At 37.8% G+C, this 15,475-nt stretch overlaps 1 pseudogene; it reads right to left on the reverse strand.

Moving 5' to 3' along the window:
* Window positions 1-1,948: 1,948 nt before the first annotated feature.
* LOC147757742 (uncharacterized) lies at window positions 1,949-12,749 on the reverse strand (annotated as a pseudogene).
* Between the last annotated feature and the right edge of the window lie 2,726 nt (window positions 12,750-15,475).

Genomic DNA, 15,475 nt, shown 5'->3' on the forward strand with positions numbered 1-15,475 from the left:
CTGCAGGAAGGTAAAATTTGAAACCTATAGCTGATGGCGCGTCTGGCAGAATTCACATTGAGAAACTATGCTCGTCTCTATTAGAAATAGTTTGAAAAAACATATGCCGATCGTTGCGTTCTACTAATAACGCGAAGTTCAGCGTTCTGTAATTTAGTGTATACAGGCGTGACCGCAAAAGGGCAAAAAGAAATAGTGCTAGATTCACATGAAATGCACATAAGTACATTTCCTACCGACTACTGGATTCTTCTCCTATTCTAGGAAGTTCTAAAATTTGCCTAGCTAAAAGTTTGCGGCGTCTCATGTTTAAGACAAGCCTGTATTTACGTTAAGTTACTGCATTAGTGGATCACTCAGCTGTGATCTTAGCTGACAGTTAGTTATATCTACAAACTTCTCTACTTGATATAGATGATGTGCTTGGAGGCTTGTTTAAAAAAAAAACTCTTAACCGGCAACGGCTTTAAATATTCCAACATATCTTTGAAAAAGGTGCGGATTAGTTTTCAAAGCTTTTTTAAGATCCATCTTAAGATAGCAGCAGTGCTTCTAATACGAACCTATCGAGTGTGGCCCAGTGGTGGCTAGTACACCACAACTAAAAAGAATAATGATACTTAGGTTACCCTTGCGTAGGAGCCAGAGGTCTTACGGAATGCCAAGCAGCAACGCCTAACGTAAAAGTCAAAACACAGGGAGCCTACCTTTGTGTAACAGGGCTATGACTTAATATAGAGAAGCAATTGTGACAGCTAATCCTCGTGTATTCCAAAGTCAAATGCAGTAGAAATAAACTAGGGAAAAATTAGGTTCGTGCCTTACCGCAGAGACAAATTCGGCCTATAAATCCTTTTTATGCGACCAAAATATATTTATTAGCAAAAAATGATAGCAATTATCATTCACTTGCGTCGATTTCGGTTCGGCAAAATCAATTCCTAGCGTAGCGGGCTATCTTAGCTTCGTCGTTGAGCGACGAAAACGAGTGCTGATTTTGCATGGCCGCACACGCGTATTCGTTCATCCTATTGTAAAATATGCATCATTGCAGAAAAAAGAGTCGTCAAGCAGAACAAGTTAGATCGTCTCGAAAAACAATAATGTTTTTGTGTGTTTATTAACGCAAGTATAAAATTCAATTTTATTTTTTCGTTATCGGAAATGATAAAGCATAAAATTTCATCGAAGTGAAGATTTGCTTTCAAGTGCTAATATTGCAACTTTTACTTTATTAAGTTAAGGTACCTCACATAACAACAGTTACTAGCCAAGCAGTAATCGGGCATGCACAAGGGCATTTGACTTATAATTAATGTTAAATAATAAATCAATCAAGTTTTCGTGATCGGCAACTTATTGCATTTCAAGGCAGTATTGCATAGGCATAAAGGTTCATGCCTGGGAACAGTTTTATGGTACAAGCGCACTTGTGTGTTCCCATTTTGTAGCTTGGCGTGAGTGAATCCAGCGTTATAGGACCCTAATTATAACCTACAATTGTGTTGGTGATGGCGTTCAAGCAATGTCGCTCTGTTCTGGTTACAGGCGGGATACGAAAGGCAACTGTGCTGAGATAAGCACTATTGACTACGCTTATGGCTGTCAAAGATAGACGTTTGCATGAGCTCTCCTTTGTATGCATAAGGTCCTTTCCTAGTAAAAAAGTTCTTAGAAAAGTTTCACAGTAACTTAGTTAATCAGCTAGTGCTCCATTATTTCCATGATGGCATCTCAATAAAATTTTGTCATAATATGATGCAAACATCATATCTGTTTGCGTCTTCGTTGCTACTTATATACGTGTCTAAAAAGCATTAATACGAGTCGATGTTCTGAGTTGGAGTAAGTTTATAACGATAATTTATTACGGTCTGACTAGTTCTGATTACGCCTGTGACAGTACGACATTATTCTAGATGTTATTATCACAAAGCATGAGTCTGATTTACTTATAATAACAGAGAAGGGTAAACAGGGCTGGCACAAACGAGCGATACCGAAACTTCTCTGGGATTGCGGGCTTCGACAGGGTGATACCCTCTTTTGAATACGAAGTCAATTTTTCGCAGGGCCCTTGAGGAGGTTTCCCCCGATACGATAAATTACTTCCATTACGAAATTCGTTGCTTCTTTACTACACTTGGACCCAGAGCGTGGCTTCATGCAGTGAACATAGATCTGGATCGAGCTAAGCATGACATAAAATATAATAGCGTTACAGAAACCAGTCTGTTATTGCGCAGAGCTTGTAAGTACATCAATTTGGTGAACCTGCATATACATGTTACAAACGCACGTCGTGCGTGTTACTTACGCGACATTTGCTTTCATTGGATCAATGAATCGAGATTTACAATGAAATTGTAGTTTTTGTCAGGTTAGCTTCTACTTTTCTACTTCTTCATACGCAATAGAGATGAAGAGCCATGACATAGTATTTTAGGTTGTCGCTTTAGTTCTTTTCCTCGATTCTGGGCGTTAGTCCTTTCCATTAACTACTGAATAAATGAAATTGTCTTGCTTACTCGTACACAGAGCGTTTACAGCTCACAAGTGAAAAATGGCATATTTTCAATGCTTGTTGATCAACTATTAGCTTATTCAGGTTATTGTGTATTTAGACACTGTTTGTTTTTAAAATTTCTCGTTCTATTTTACTGTATATTAATTTTTATCTCTAACACCATATACTTTCATCTTTATGTTTGGTGTTTTTTCTTTCGACGCAGACAATGCATTTCATAAATAAGCTGACAAATATACCTTAAATAATATGACCACGTTTGAGATACAATTACGTTGATTTCGATCTCCACATTGACCAGATAATTAGATCAGTATCGATCACTGTTAGCCTTATTCGTATCAGCTTTGCACTTGCCCTGACTTTTATATTAACCTCTATAATTATTCCGTCATCCCCGAAGTTCCCCATTATTCCGAACTTCGGCCACTTCATGTGAGGAAACACAGCTGCCATTGTCCCAGTGCATAGGACGTCTCTTTGTAGAGTAGCCTGCAAATCATGCGCAGACAAAACTAGCATACCTTTTCGTGAACTACAGTCTAAGGCAGACCGAAGCATACTTAATATAGTGCATTGATCAGGTAATCTATCATGTCTAGTTGACATCTGAAAGAATGCACTTCATAGGGCAGATACGATAACGAGTTGAAAGAGACCCGGGAGGTTGTTGTTATAGCTGGTTGTGCATAACCTTTGTCATGCGTGAACTCAAATACTGTAATTTGTCCAATATTTGTAACGATGTCCCAGCCCAACGTTGGATCACCACCATATGGCTACTAAAAACTGTGTCTGTCTCTCTTGGCACAACAGAGATGATTTTTCAATATAAGAAACAAAAGCAGGCATTCCACTAGATGACTAGCTCGAAAACTCGAGAGATTTGGTTCAGCTGAAACTTCCCGGAATGACTGTTCTGACCGTCAGATGGGTGTCTTGTTTTTTCTACTAAACTGTTGCGTTGTTTTAGCTGACAGGTTAAATTATAGAGCTCAAAAAAGCGCATGTTCGACATTGTTTTTGAGCTAGGAAAAGTGCCGCCGAAACAAAGAGCATTGTTAATGAAGTCGAAGGCGGGCGTGGACTAAGCGCTGCTATTTTTTAATTCAATTTCAATCTCTTCAGAACTAGAAATTTCAATTTGAACGTACAAGCCACGCTGTGGACGATGATAAGAAGCGAACGACGACGAACAGTGGCACTCTCTAGGCAGAGTGTGGCGCGACCCACTTGAGAGCTCTGTCGACAACTAACAGTGACCCAGTTGGCTTATTAATCATTTATATCTACCAGAAACGATCCAGAGAGGAACAAAGATCCAAAAAACGTGCATTACAGGAAAGGAAGTCTTTTCTAAGTAGAACTGCTAGCTGCGATGAAAGACAGATTTTTTTATTACCCTCTTAAACGTAAACCCCTACAATATGGCGCCCCAAAAAATGGCTATGGAAAAAATCTGCAGATACCCATATTATGGGGTAAGAAGTACTTGAACTTCGGGAAAAAGTTATGGGCGACCGTCGCTCTCATCCGTCTAGGCAATGAGAAAGTTTTATATCGACAAGGGCGACACAAGATGATATTGTGTAGAACAACGTGACCATGTTGTTCTACACACTACTTTAACAATTTTAATAAAAAGCGAGCGCTAACGTACCTCCCGTGGAACACTCCATCTCATCCAGCACAGCGCCCAGATGTCGTTCCAGCTAGCTATCACTTATTTTGGTCAACGAAGTATAGTTATTAACAGAGACTGTTTAGAATAGAAACCGAAGTCCACAAATGAATAGACGGATTGGCCGCTTTTAAAAACGAAGCTTTTTGTAGGATACATTAACTGCGCAAAAGGGAGATGAAGCCATAAGAAATGAAGAACACTACTTTGATTAAAATGTGCTTACTTGTTTGAATGATACAATGAATTCATAACAACTAGGACTTTTCCAACTTAATGGAAGCGGGACGAAACAACTAATTCTTTCTATTAAATGAAAACTACCCACAGCTTGTGTTTCCGTCTACTGGCCTAGCACCAAGTAGCTTATACATGTAACGCAGCTTTGACTTGAACGTAGTTTTTGAAAGCCATCACTGAACATCCAATCTATTTCGTGGTGAAATACAGAAAAAAAACAAATTATCTAACTAATATGTAATCGAAAAATCTCTTTTTAGACTGAAATATGTTCTCGTTATGACGAACCTTCCACAATTCTTACGAGAAGAAGCGTAATAAAGAATGAACACGTATCTAAGACCCAGATTTTTTAGAGTACGTTTATTAACTACCTTTTGAGAGCATTTTCAACGAATATTTTAGTAAACCTGCTAGTTGATGGGTGCGGTATAAGACTGCCAGTCAGACTTGCTCTCTGGTGAACTGTTTCAACTCCAACCCTAAAGTAGCCTTGCTGCTGCCTCCTGAAGCAAAACGACGCTCGAAAATGGAGTTTGCGTAGCCGTCATTAAAACTCGCGCTCGCTGTGGGCGCCTAGCTTTGAAGAGACAAGACCTAGCCTAGGTCCTTGTCGGGAGCATAAGAGCTCGGAAAGGAAACGGTTTAAAAATGTTCTTCTGAATGAATGAATGAAAGAAATGAATTCCTGATTGGCGGGCTGGAGCATGGACATTAGGGAATAGATGGACACATACTGTATATTAGATAGGCATCTATTTTATCTAACAGACGACCAAAACCGCAAGAAACAGACGCTTACATGCCCGAAGGCTCAAGCCGGCAATACGTATCTTAAACGCCAACTCCTGTATTTCCACAAAATCATGCCGCGGAACAAGCGGAAAATTGCTAGTAGTAAGAGAAGATATGTGCCAGGTCCCGTTAGATACTGCTCTTGTAGTTTCTACTCGATTAACCACATCCTTGATATGACGGACTACTGAAATAAGAGCAAGCTGGAAATTCGAGAGTACGGTGCTCAGGAGCAAGAAAGATTGCCGACATAGGACAAAGAATGGCATCAGCGCACCTCCTCATGATCTTTAATTTTCAAAGAGGCTCTAATTATCGGTCCAAAAAATTGCAAAGCCAGGTTTTCGATACAGAAATTAAGGAGCATTTTGAAGTGGAGAAAATCAATTTCCAATTAGATTGTCTAGATAAGCTCCAATATTATTGGGACTTCTAGTGTGTTATCGAGGCAAAATTTAATTTTGCTGAAATTTTCCATATGTAGCATATTTGACTGACACTCTAAGGAGTTTACGCCTACCAATATCTTTTGACACACAGCTGCTATAAGAAAATCGTTTGCCGATTAAAAAGGGAGATTCTGGACACAGTTTTTGTAAGTAGTTGTTACGAACTGAATTTGTAGTAGCCGTGAAAAGCGATTATATCGTCAAAAACGTAACTTCCTGCCTAAAAAATCCTAAAAAATTCGTTGAAACGTCTGTGTTTATCAATCATAGAAAAAAAAAAGCACAAGGAAAATTCTAAATTTAAACGCGCCAGTATATATAAGCAATTACTTTATGGTTTACAAAGGTGGCTGGGATGTAGAGAAGAAATTATCGAAGATAATTCATATTAAACATAGTTGCTTAATATAGTTTTACCATTTATTCTGTGAAATAAATATCTCAGTTTTGTTTAAATGGCTGGAAGTATGCCTATGTTTGGTCTCGAACCATTTAACTTACTCGTAAGTTACTGCGTGACGGGAGTCTTGTGTCTCCGGTTATTGCAAGAAGTCTGAGTCTAAAAGTATTTCCCACTTAATGAGAAAAACACATGAGCGTAGATCACAATTATCGAGTACAATGTATACAATAGGTTATCATAATCTATATGTATAGAACCTGTTTTATTCATATATATATATATATATATATACGCTTGTCAACAGTTGTGTGCCAGTAGATGCTGTCTTTTTCCAGCTTAGTTCTAACTACAATTAGAGATGCCATCTCTTTGTTGCAACTGTTTAACCCTTCAGCGACGGTATTTAGGCATGGATATGCTCGAGGTAGTCATCTTACCGCGGGCCATAAGACCGACCGTGCAGCTCTTCTACAGAACTGTCCAACGATAGACGCACGACAATAGAATATTTGATTATAATAGACATAGTTTGAACGAGGGCAACGATTGATGAAGTATAGACAGCAAAAAAACAAGCTCAAGGAAATAAGCTTCTTTAAGTCCGTAACGGCGGCCCTAAATAAAAATACGCTTTTCTTTAGTACAATTTATTCATTTCACGTCAGACAGTTTTTTTTTTTTTTTTTTTTGCTTGAACATTAAAGTTTATGGTTTAGTCGCGCAGGATTTAGATCCGCGCTAGCGTGGCGTTTCAACGTATCGTAAAGAAATTATGTTCGGTACATAGTGTACGTTACGAATAGTTCAATAAGTGCTCGATTTTGTTGAACAGAGTTATTGATATAACAGTCGCCCTATACAGTACCGATTAATTCGTCCGCACTTCATCTATCACAGCCATCATTAACATACACATTGTACTTACATTCAACTCAGTAATTAAAATAAACCGCCAGCAATGCCTCTAATGTACTCGCTTGCGTAGTCTTTTCTCTATTCAGAGGTTTTACTATCGCTAGGGCAGCCGTCTGTCCACACCGCGGCGGCCTCTAGACTTGCATAAAGCAGAAATGTCCCAGCGACTTGATCGAACTTCATTACGGACGGTCGCATTGTCGGCAACGGATAGCAAGGTAAAGATCACCATATTTAGAAACATGGGTCAACCGGACCGTCGCACAGCAACGGTTGACGACAACGTCTGAACAATTAGATCAACAGCTGCGCCGAAAGTCCCATCAACCTATCATTACTATTACTATGAGCTTGATTTGTTCCAGGGGGCTTTTCAGGCCCTTAACAATTATGAATCTACCAGAAAAGGGCAAGGTTGCTCCTGCCCACTAAAAACATTTTCATAGCGGCCGCAATCATCCTAATATCATGGCTTTTAGGTGATAATAATGACATTTTCTCGTACGACATCTGTGTTGAGATGCTATTCATATTGATTTTTACAGAAATAGTATGCAGATAGGGTAGAAATTAAGACAGCTGATATTCCTAAAATTTACATTAACTTGGTCAGGTGTTTTTTTAAATTCAAGTTTTCAAATTGATTTGCTGAAGCACGTGACGAATCAATTTCTTTAACTTACTGATTTCCTTTATTTTTATCTGTTGCCAATTGGTGCTAATAAGCAATCCACTGAATGATTTAACTTTATAGAAAGTTAGAACTACTGTTTCGACCCTAAGATAGAAGCGTAATTGACTGATCCAACAGCGCTCTGTAACTGTTTAACCTTCCTACAGATATACGAAATAAAAACGGTGATTTGTAAACAAAAGGACCGATTTTTCTTAATAATCTTAGAAATTAGACTTTTTCATGTAGTTGACGAGAGACGTGTATGTTTTAGCTATGTCAAGCTATGGCACGCATTTTAGTTGGCCTTAGAATTTAAAGGAAAGAAGGCAAGACGAGGATAAAGGCTTGAGGTCCTCTCTGAAAATAAAGGTAATTAATAACATTCGCATTGTGTTAGTGAAGTTTCTTTGCTTACTCAGTGTTTCATTGCATTATCCTAATCGATTTCTATACAGGATTTATGTACAGGATGTATACAGGAAAAATTACGTTGTTCCGTGGGATGCTCAGTCCATGAAAGACAGCGCCGCTTTCTAGTATTTGTAAATAAGGTCTTCAAAATATAACCCAATGCACATACATTCGAGAGTTTTTTCATTCACTTATGCAGGACATGTCATTTTTAGCATTTCCTATACTACATGCTTATAGGACTGTTATTTTCTGAATTTTAACTTTAAAAACATGATGTTACTTTTCGCTTACTTCACTTATTTTTCCGCTATGAGCCTACTTATAGCTGATACGATATAATACGATGAATAACACGATAAAAATGACAATAGGAGGATAGCGAAAAACAGTTCCAAACTCCTCCAAAGGATCCGTCCGCAGCCGTGCTTCGTTCTGTTTTTCAATGTTCTTGGAAGTTCTAAAATGACTCTCAGTATATTGAAGACAGATTGATTTTCACCTCTATATCGTAAATTTTCGCAGACATTTTCTAGCCAGTTGGGTTAGTTGGCATGCGGTTCAGAAGCATGCTTAGTAGCTGATCATATATACACATAAATATATAATAGTAGCTGCTGTCACTTTTTTTAATTGTAATTGCTGTAATTTAAGCTCTTATTATTACTTCGATAACTACATCGTCGCATTTCAGCCAATTATTTACTGCATGAGTTGTCTTATTTCCTATATAGAATAATGTGGTGGAGGCGAACGAAGGATACCGTTTTGGATCCGGCTTCGAGGTCTCGTTGACTGAATGGAAATTATTTTCTTCAGTTTGAGGCAGTTTTTATTCGAACAATCCTTCTTGGCCGTCATTCTCAGCTAACTTTTATGTAAACAGTTAACGTTATGAACGAGGATGTCTAGCTCTCATTGTGTAACTTGCGTATACTACAACTCCTTCATAACGCAGTCTGTCTATATTGAGTGCAGCAATTCTAGTTTTTTTCTATCACAGATTTTACATTAAGTTAAGTATATATACTGAGAAATTTTCACAAAGCTTAGTTCGTTTTTTTTAGTAGCATTTAGTAGATCTAACAACTGCGGAGACGTTCACATAAATTAACAACAAAAGGACACATAGTTACACTTTAACAACTGCGGAGACGTTCACATAAATTAACAACAAAACGACACATAGTTACACTTATATAAATAAAGTTAAGAACATAAGTAAAAACTCTAATTGAGTAAAATCTCTTTCTATTGAACACATTTCTTCTGGTCATACCTTTGGTAATATTGCACACAGATAGTAGAGATAACAGCTGATGGGGTAAATAAAAAAATATACAATGAGGCTGATGACTTGTACTTTAAATTTCAAATTATTTTAATGATTTAAACTGCATTTTATTCATAGATGCCAGCTATGTTTATAAGAGCATATAGTATAGAGTCTCCCTTCCGATTTAAGAGCGCGAGACGACCAGTTCGCAGTAATGAAAATCATTAAAAATCGAAGGCTTTCTATGAATTGTTCAATCGTAAGTAGGAAATGATGACGTGGATACATGTTTCATAAGCATCGTACGAAACTCCGCATTGGAATGAGCTATCATTGTTACTTGTCTTGCATTAAGTTCTACATAATGTAAGTAAATGTAAAAAACCGAAAGGAGAGCTGAAGTTTACTATTCTGAACAAAATATGCGTCGAAGGTTCTGGACGAAAGCCTTAACGTTTTGTTGTGCAATATTTCAAAATCCAGCAACTTTTTTGAGATAATAAAAATTATAACCGCTTACCAGCAGCTTCAGGAATATGCGGGCATTCTAGAATCAAGATACTGTTTATACAAATATAGTACAGATATTTTCAGAGCGTGTTATTCATTGTCTGATCTGTAACTTATTCTGTAAAAAAGGGGATAATTTGGCTTCTGTTTTCTGGAACACTTAATTTCAACAGAAAGGAAATGCAACGGACAACGTATACAGTAACGACATAAGGTTGCGCGAACGATAGTTTTCTTCACACCTAAGCCATAGTTGATATCCTGCAAGTCTTTTTCGATCTTAGAAAATAAGGAGCAGCTCCCGTAGTACGCAATGCTTAAACCCGGGCTATGCGATGTAGAATTTGGCTTACTAGTAATAAGGAAGTTTTAAAAAAATTGCTATTTCTATTAATTAAGTACTATAACTGGGCTATTTTAAAATAAAGAACATAAAGAATTAATTAAGAACTACAAACGTGCCGTTGTTGCCGATAATAATCAGCAGGGAGTCTCTATTCTAAAGAACATCGCGCTTAAACAGTGCTCGTGAAAAGATGGTTCTATAATTCCCAGGCATTTGTGCACATAGATTGGGCGTAAAGTACGCATCTCATCTGTAGAATCTTATCGAAATTATTAGTCACAAATCAGTCAAACGTTAAATTGCAGATCGCGATTTTATAATGGCCTTCTGCTCAGCTGCAGGGATAATCAAACATTGCTAGAATCAATTTCGGTCTCGCTATGAAGGAGACAAGCATTCACGTAGACTAGCATGGTCTCAGTAGTAAAAGAACTGATTGTAGCATGTAGAAAGAAGATAATTATTTTCACTTTTGATCATTATGTTTCCAAACTATATAAACTAGCTGTCAGACTAGATGGACCATAAAGGAGGAACTCAAAGGCTTCTAAAAATAGTAATATATGCTTTGGTTTGAATGACCGCCTCCCTTTCGTACGACTTACATCTGGTTTTTGTTGTCCATCGAGTTTCCTTAAGCCAACGTTAGTCCTTTACGGTATTAGATTCCTTCTCTTCCACCCCTTGCTTCAGCGCCGCCAACTACGTCAATCACGATCTGATGCGATCATAATTGCTATTGCTATCAACGTCTGCAATGAAGGCGGGCTACTTAAGCTTGACAGACTTGCTTTTGACGGTGGCCTCACTGATATCTTCCGGGTTCCCGTCCTCGACATCCATTGTTGAGCTTTCCCAGGTGCCGTCCGATATAAACTTTATTGCTGATACCGCACTGTATGTGAATGTGCATTATACATTCTTTCTTATAACTGTAACAGTCAAGTACGTCAATGCCAAGCCTAAATAATTTTACCACAAAAGCTACAGCTTCTTGTCATTCTCTGCTAGAAATTGCAATTTTCAACGGAAAAATAGCGGGAGATATATACGTCGACATATTTATTGCTTTGTAGATACAAGACACTAACGAATTGTATTGATCACTAAATCAGCGCCATAAATTTAGCTGCACCTTACGTTGTTTGTTCTACAATAATAATATTTCGGGCAGGATTATCTAGACCAAGCTACGTAGTAAGTACGCTTGCCGTAGTACTTAAGAAAGCAATCGATCTTCAAAACTTCAAAACATTCTTTAAACAAAATCAAAGATGGCTCGAAAATTAACAGTGCAGGTCCGTAAAGTGAACGTTAACAACGGTTAACATATCTATGAAAGTAAATCCAGCGTTGGGTTTACTTATTAGGTATTAGTATAGGAGTAAATTGATATCTTATATTATGATAAAGTCTCCTACTTTGAAGATGAAAAGAGGAAAATATGAATCTGAACATAACGCTCGTGAGTACCTGGAGCCGAACCTTACTTGAAAATCTTATTACGATTTATCTGTCAATAAACTTTTTCAAAAACTACAACAGGGCTTGAAGCCAACGAGAAAAGGCTAGCTGTATTTATTTTTTGAAACGAAACACGGTAAAAGAAAGATTGCTGGCAGTGTATACCACAACTAAGTACAAACGAAAAGTCACAAGGGCGAAACGAATAGACTGGTCCCTTTGAGACATTCGTAAAAAATACATATTAGAAATACTATAAGAAGAATTGGCGTTAACAGATTTGTTTATATCTGCCTTAGCGAGATCATGGTTAAAACTACGCTAATTACAACAACAGGCATGAGACATTTAGTCTGCAACTGATTCTCAGCTTCCACTCGCTGTATACTAAATCATTCGGAAATTTAAATATGAGGTAGTACTACGGAAGTCATCCAGGAGGAAACCCACGGCATAACTGGGCCCACCTCAATGCCCCGTCGAGACCCGCAAAGGGCAGGCTTCCATTGCGGAGTGTCAGCTTCGATATGATGTACTATATGTGATGTTTTGTTCCATCGATTATGGTTACTTGGTCTGTGGGTTTTGCTGGACTTATCTGGGTTTCTCCCCTACAGTCTTAGGAAACGGGATGGTAACAATACGCCGTAGAAACTATTTGCCAGTGCTAGAATTTGAACCATCGATAGTCGCATGTTTACTGAAGTACTTGAAGAGATGTGCATTAGCTACCCACTTGAAATACCTTCTAATAACAGGCATGTTGCTTGGTGATAGCTGCTTGGTCCCGGTACTATATATACATATACTCTATAATATGTAACAGGGTTTGTATTTACGAGCACATTGTCTCGAAAATAGTTTTTGATGATTTTCGTGTGTAGACAAGAAAGTCTTAGGGTGAAAATCATATGCCTCGGAAACATAAGTTTGATGCTAAAAATTACAAGAAGATATCCGTGAATTCGAATGTAAATCGAACAGAGAAATCGTCTTTTTAGAATGTTCGCTAATTTATGGAACATTCTAACATGTTTAGAACTGTACAAAATAAGCACAAAGCTGAATTAAAAAAAAAATTGCCATAATGTAATCACGCTTTAATAATAATGTAATAACATTTTCATGAGGAAATATATACATATTTCCTTATGAAAACGATAAAAAAAAAACCATGAAAACCTAGGTGTTTTATATTACTTACCTTCTTGCTTTCTGTACTGTAATTTCTGTATAATATTCTAAGACATAAAATCAGTTAATCTAAAAAGAGCCGAATAATCATGAAAGGATAACAAATTAAGACTAACACAACGATGACCTACAAGTGCTATATAAACACAAGGGTAACTGTGTGACTGGCACCCTGTAGTGAAATATCTCAATTAGAATAACTAAACATATGGAACCAAGTGACTGAAATGCTGGAACAATGTGATCGAATTGCTAAAAGAGAATAACAGATAACAAAGTAATAGAATAACTGGTGCGGTGCACTAAGCTTAGTGAAACAGAGCAACAGAAAAACCGGCTGTGTTTACACATTAACGATGGTATAACGAAGAGACACAGACAGTGCAACTACAATGAGTTTTCTGAGATCTACACTCAGACTCAAGTCCGAACTCGCTTTAGAATGAAGTGAAAAAAGTAACGGATGTGATAGGTCGAGTAGTAACTGCCGCCTATCACCATCTGCTCCGAACCCAGTAGGTGTGCAAAACAATTCTATTCTCTATGGTCCTGCCAGTATCAAACGGGCAGACAAATTTCCGTGGGCCACCCTTTTACGTCTTTGAACCAAACAGGCACAGATAGCTGAAAGCCAGGAGGTTTAAAGATTTAAGCAACTATTTTAAGGACCTTAACAAGGGAACAGACAGCGCTTTCGAGTTGAGTGTATTTGGTCAGTAAAGGGTGGTAAAATACCAATAAGATCGAATATAGAGTGTCAGTGTCCTCTGAAATACATATTTGAATCTTACTGTCAAGATGACCATATCCGTGGACTGTTAGTAAGTGGAAATGCGTTATTCTACAATCTCAAATGCGTGAGGTTTATGTGTATATATATAAAATTCTGGCGGCGACAGATACTCTCTTCCGGTTGTACACGTAGTCAACAACAAACCGAACTTCGTTAAAGTGGACCAATGTATATGTGCATGTATTTCGCACTGATGACTGAGGCAACATCGAAACTAGTAATATATGGCAATTTCTACATAATCCAATTGAAAGTAACAGGTGTCGTTGACAAGAGGGATCATGTTATCACATCCCAACAATGATGGCCCCCATTTGTAGGTTACATCAATATGAACCTAAGTACCCGTTTCATAACTTCCATAATAGTATCCAAAAAGTCCTGGCGCTTTAAGTCGAAATAGGCCAAATGCCAAAAACCTTATCAGTATACGTATGTAGTAAAATTCGCTATCATTAAGCAGCCTCTTGTCGAATCAAGATTCTTACAATTTAAGTCTAAGTAAATGAAAAAATTGACTTGCAGTTAACAATGAGGTAGGCTTACAGTTGAAATGTAGGTGAAATTCACGTTTCATTTCCAAACAAATACCGACACAAATATAACATACCATTTTTACTTTACTGTGTAACAGTTGAAGCAGGCCTTAAACATAAAAGATGCATATGTATGGCACGAGCGGACGCTGAACATTACGCGACAAAAAAAACGTATTTTAGCATTTTTTTCGGGGGTCGATGTGCTTCAAAATATCACGTTCCGTTTATAGCTCCCTTTCATTTACCACATGTAGGCAGTTATGCTTATAACTGATAATGTTTACTTTAAAGAACGTAACTGGCTAAAAAAGCAGTTATGCAGGAGCGAGAACGTAAAACGGACTCGAAATAATAGGCTCGATTAACACGGCTCAGTTTGGCCATGTAAAAAATGCTTTGCAAGATCCGAAGCAAGTTTAAAGAAACAACACCAGTTAGTATTGCTCGATAAAGTGTAGTCGGCGTTTAACTGTCACCCGCAGCCAAAATCGAGTCATAGTAAAAAACCTCGATATTTTAAAGCACAGAGCTGCTTCTGAGTTATATCTCCCGTAGATCTTTAAATCGTATAAGAGTCCTTTAAGGCTCAAAAATGTGCCGGTCAAGACCAGTTTATGGTAAACTGGAAAATAACCCGAACCGCCGCCTCCGATTAGTTTAAGGAATTTTCGACGAACAAAAAGGAAGTGATGAGATCTTTGTGAGAATTACGTGTCGACAAATTTCTTTTTCAAGCTTTCCGAAACTGTAAGTTGCCTTGCCCGCGTTTAATGTGGTATGGAAAACTCGACTGATTTGACACTTCATTAAATAGACCCGAAATTACAACAGCAACAGCCTTTGTTGTAAAGGGGTACCTGTTTGCTTTGGTACGACCGCTGTTCGGGGAATCTAATTTGCGATACTGAGGAACGTTAGGCAAAACAATTAAGCGTTTTTCTCCTAACCGAACACACTAAATAATTTGCCTGTAGGTAGAGAGGCCAACGGGGGTTGGCAAACCCCAGAAATCGCCCCAAAAATATATCTTTTTAAGGTTTATGTAGAATAAAGTTTTTACGCGAAGGTAGAGTTTTGTTGAGCATTAGAGGACAGCGGATACACTGCAGACGCACGTCTGAACATTGCGAATAGGCTATATCAATTTATGAATAGTGAAAAGGCCACTTGAAGAATTTACGTGTTCTATGAAGCCGTCATTGTAAACCACAAGCCTATTAAAGGTCAGCAAAAACAATCATTATATTATATATATA

The sequence above is a fragment of the Varroa destructor genome, unplaced genomic scaffold (genome assembly GCF_002443255.2).
Source record: "Varroa destructor unplaced genomic scaffold, Vdes_3.0 BEIS01000002.1, whole genome shotgun sequence".
In the NCBI taxonomy this organism is placed as follows: Eukaryota; Metazoa; Arthropoda; class Arachnida; order Mesostigmata; family Varroidae; genus Varroa; species Varroa destructor.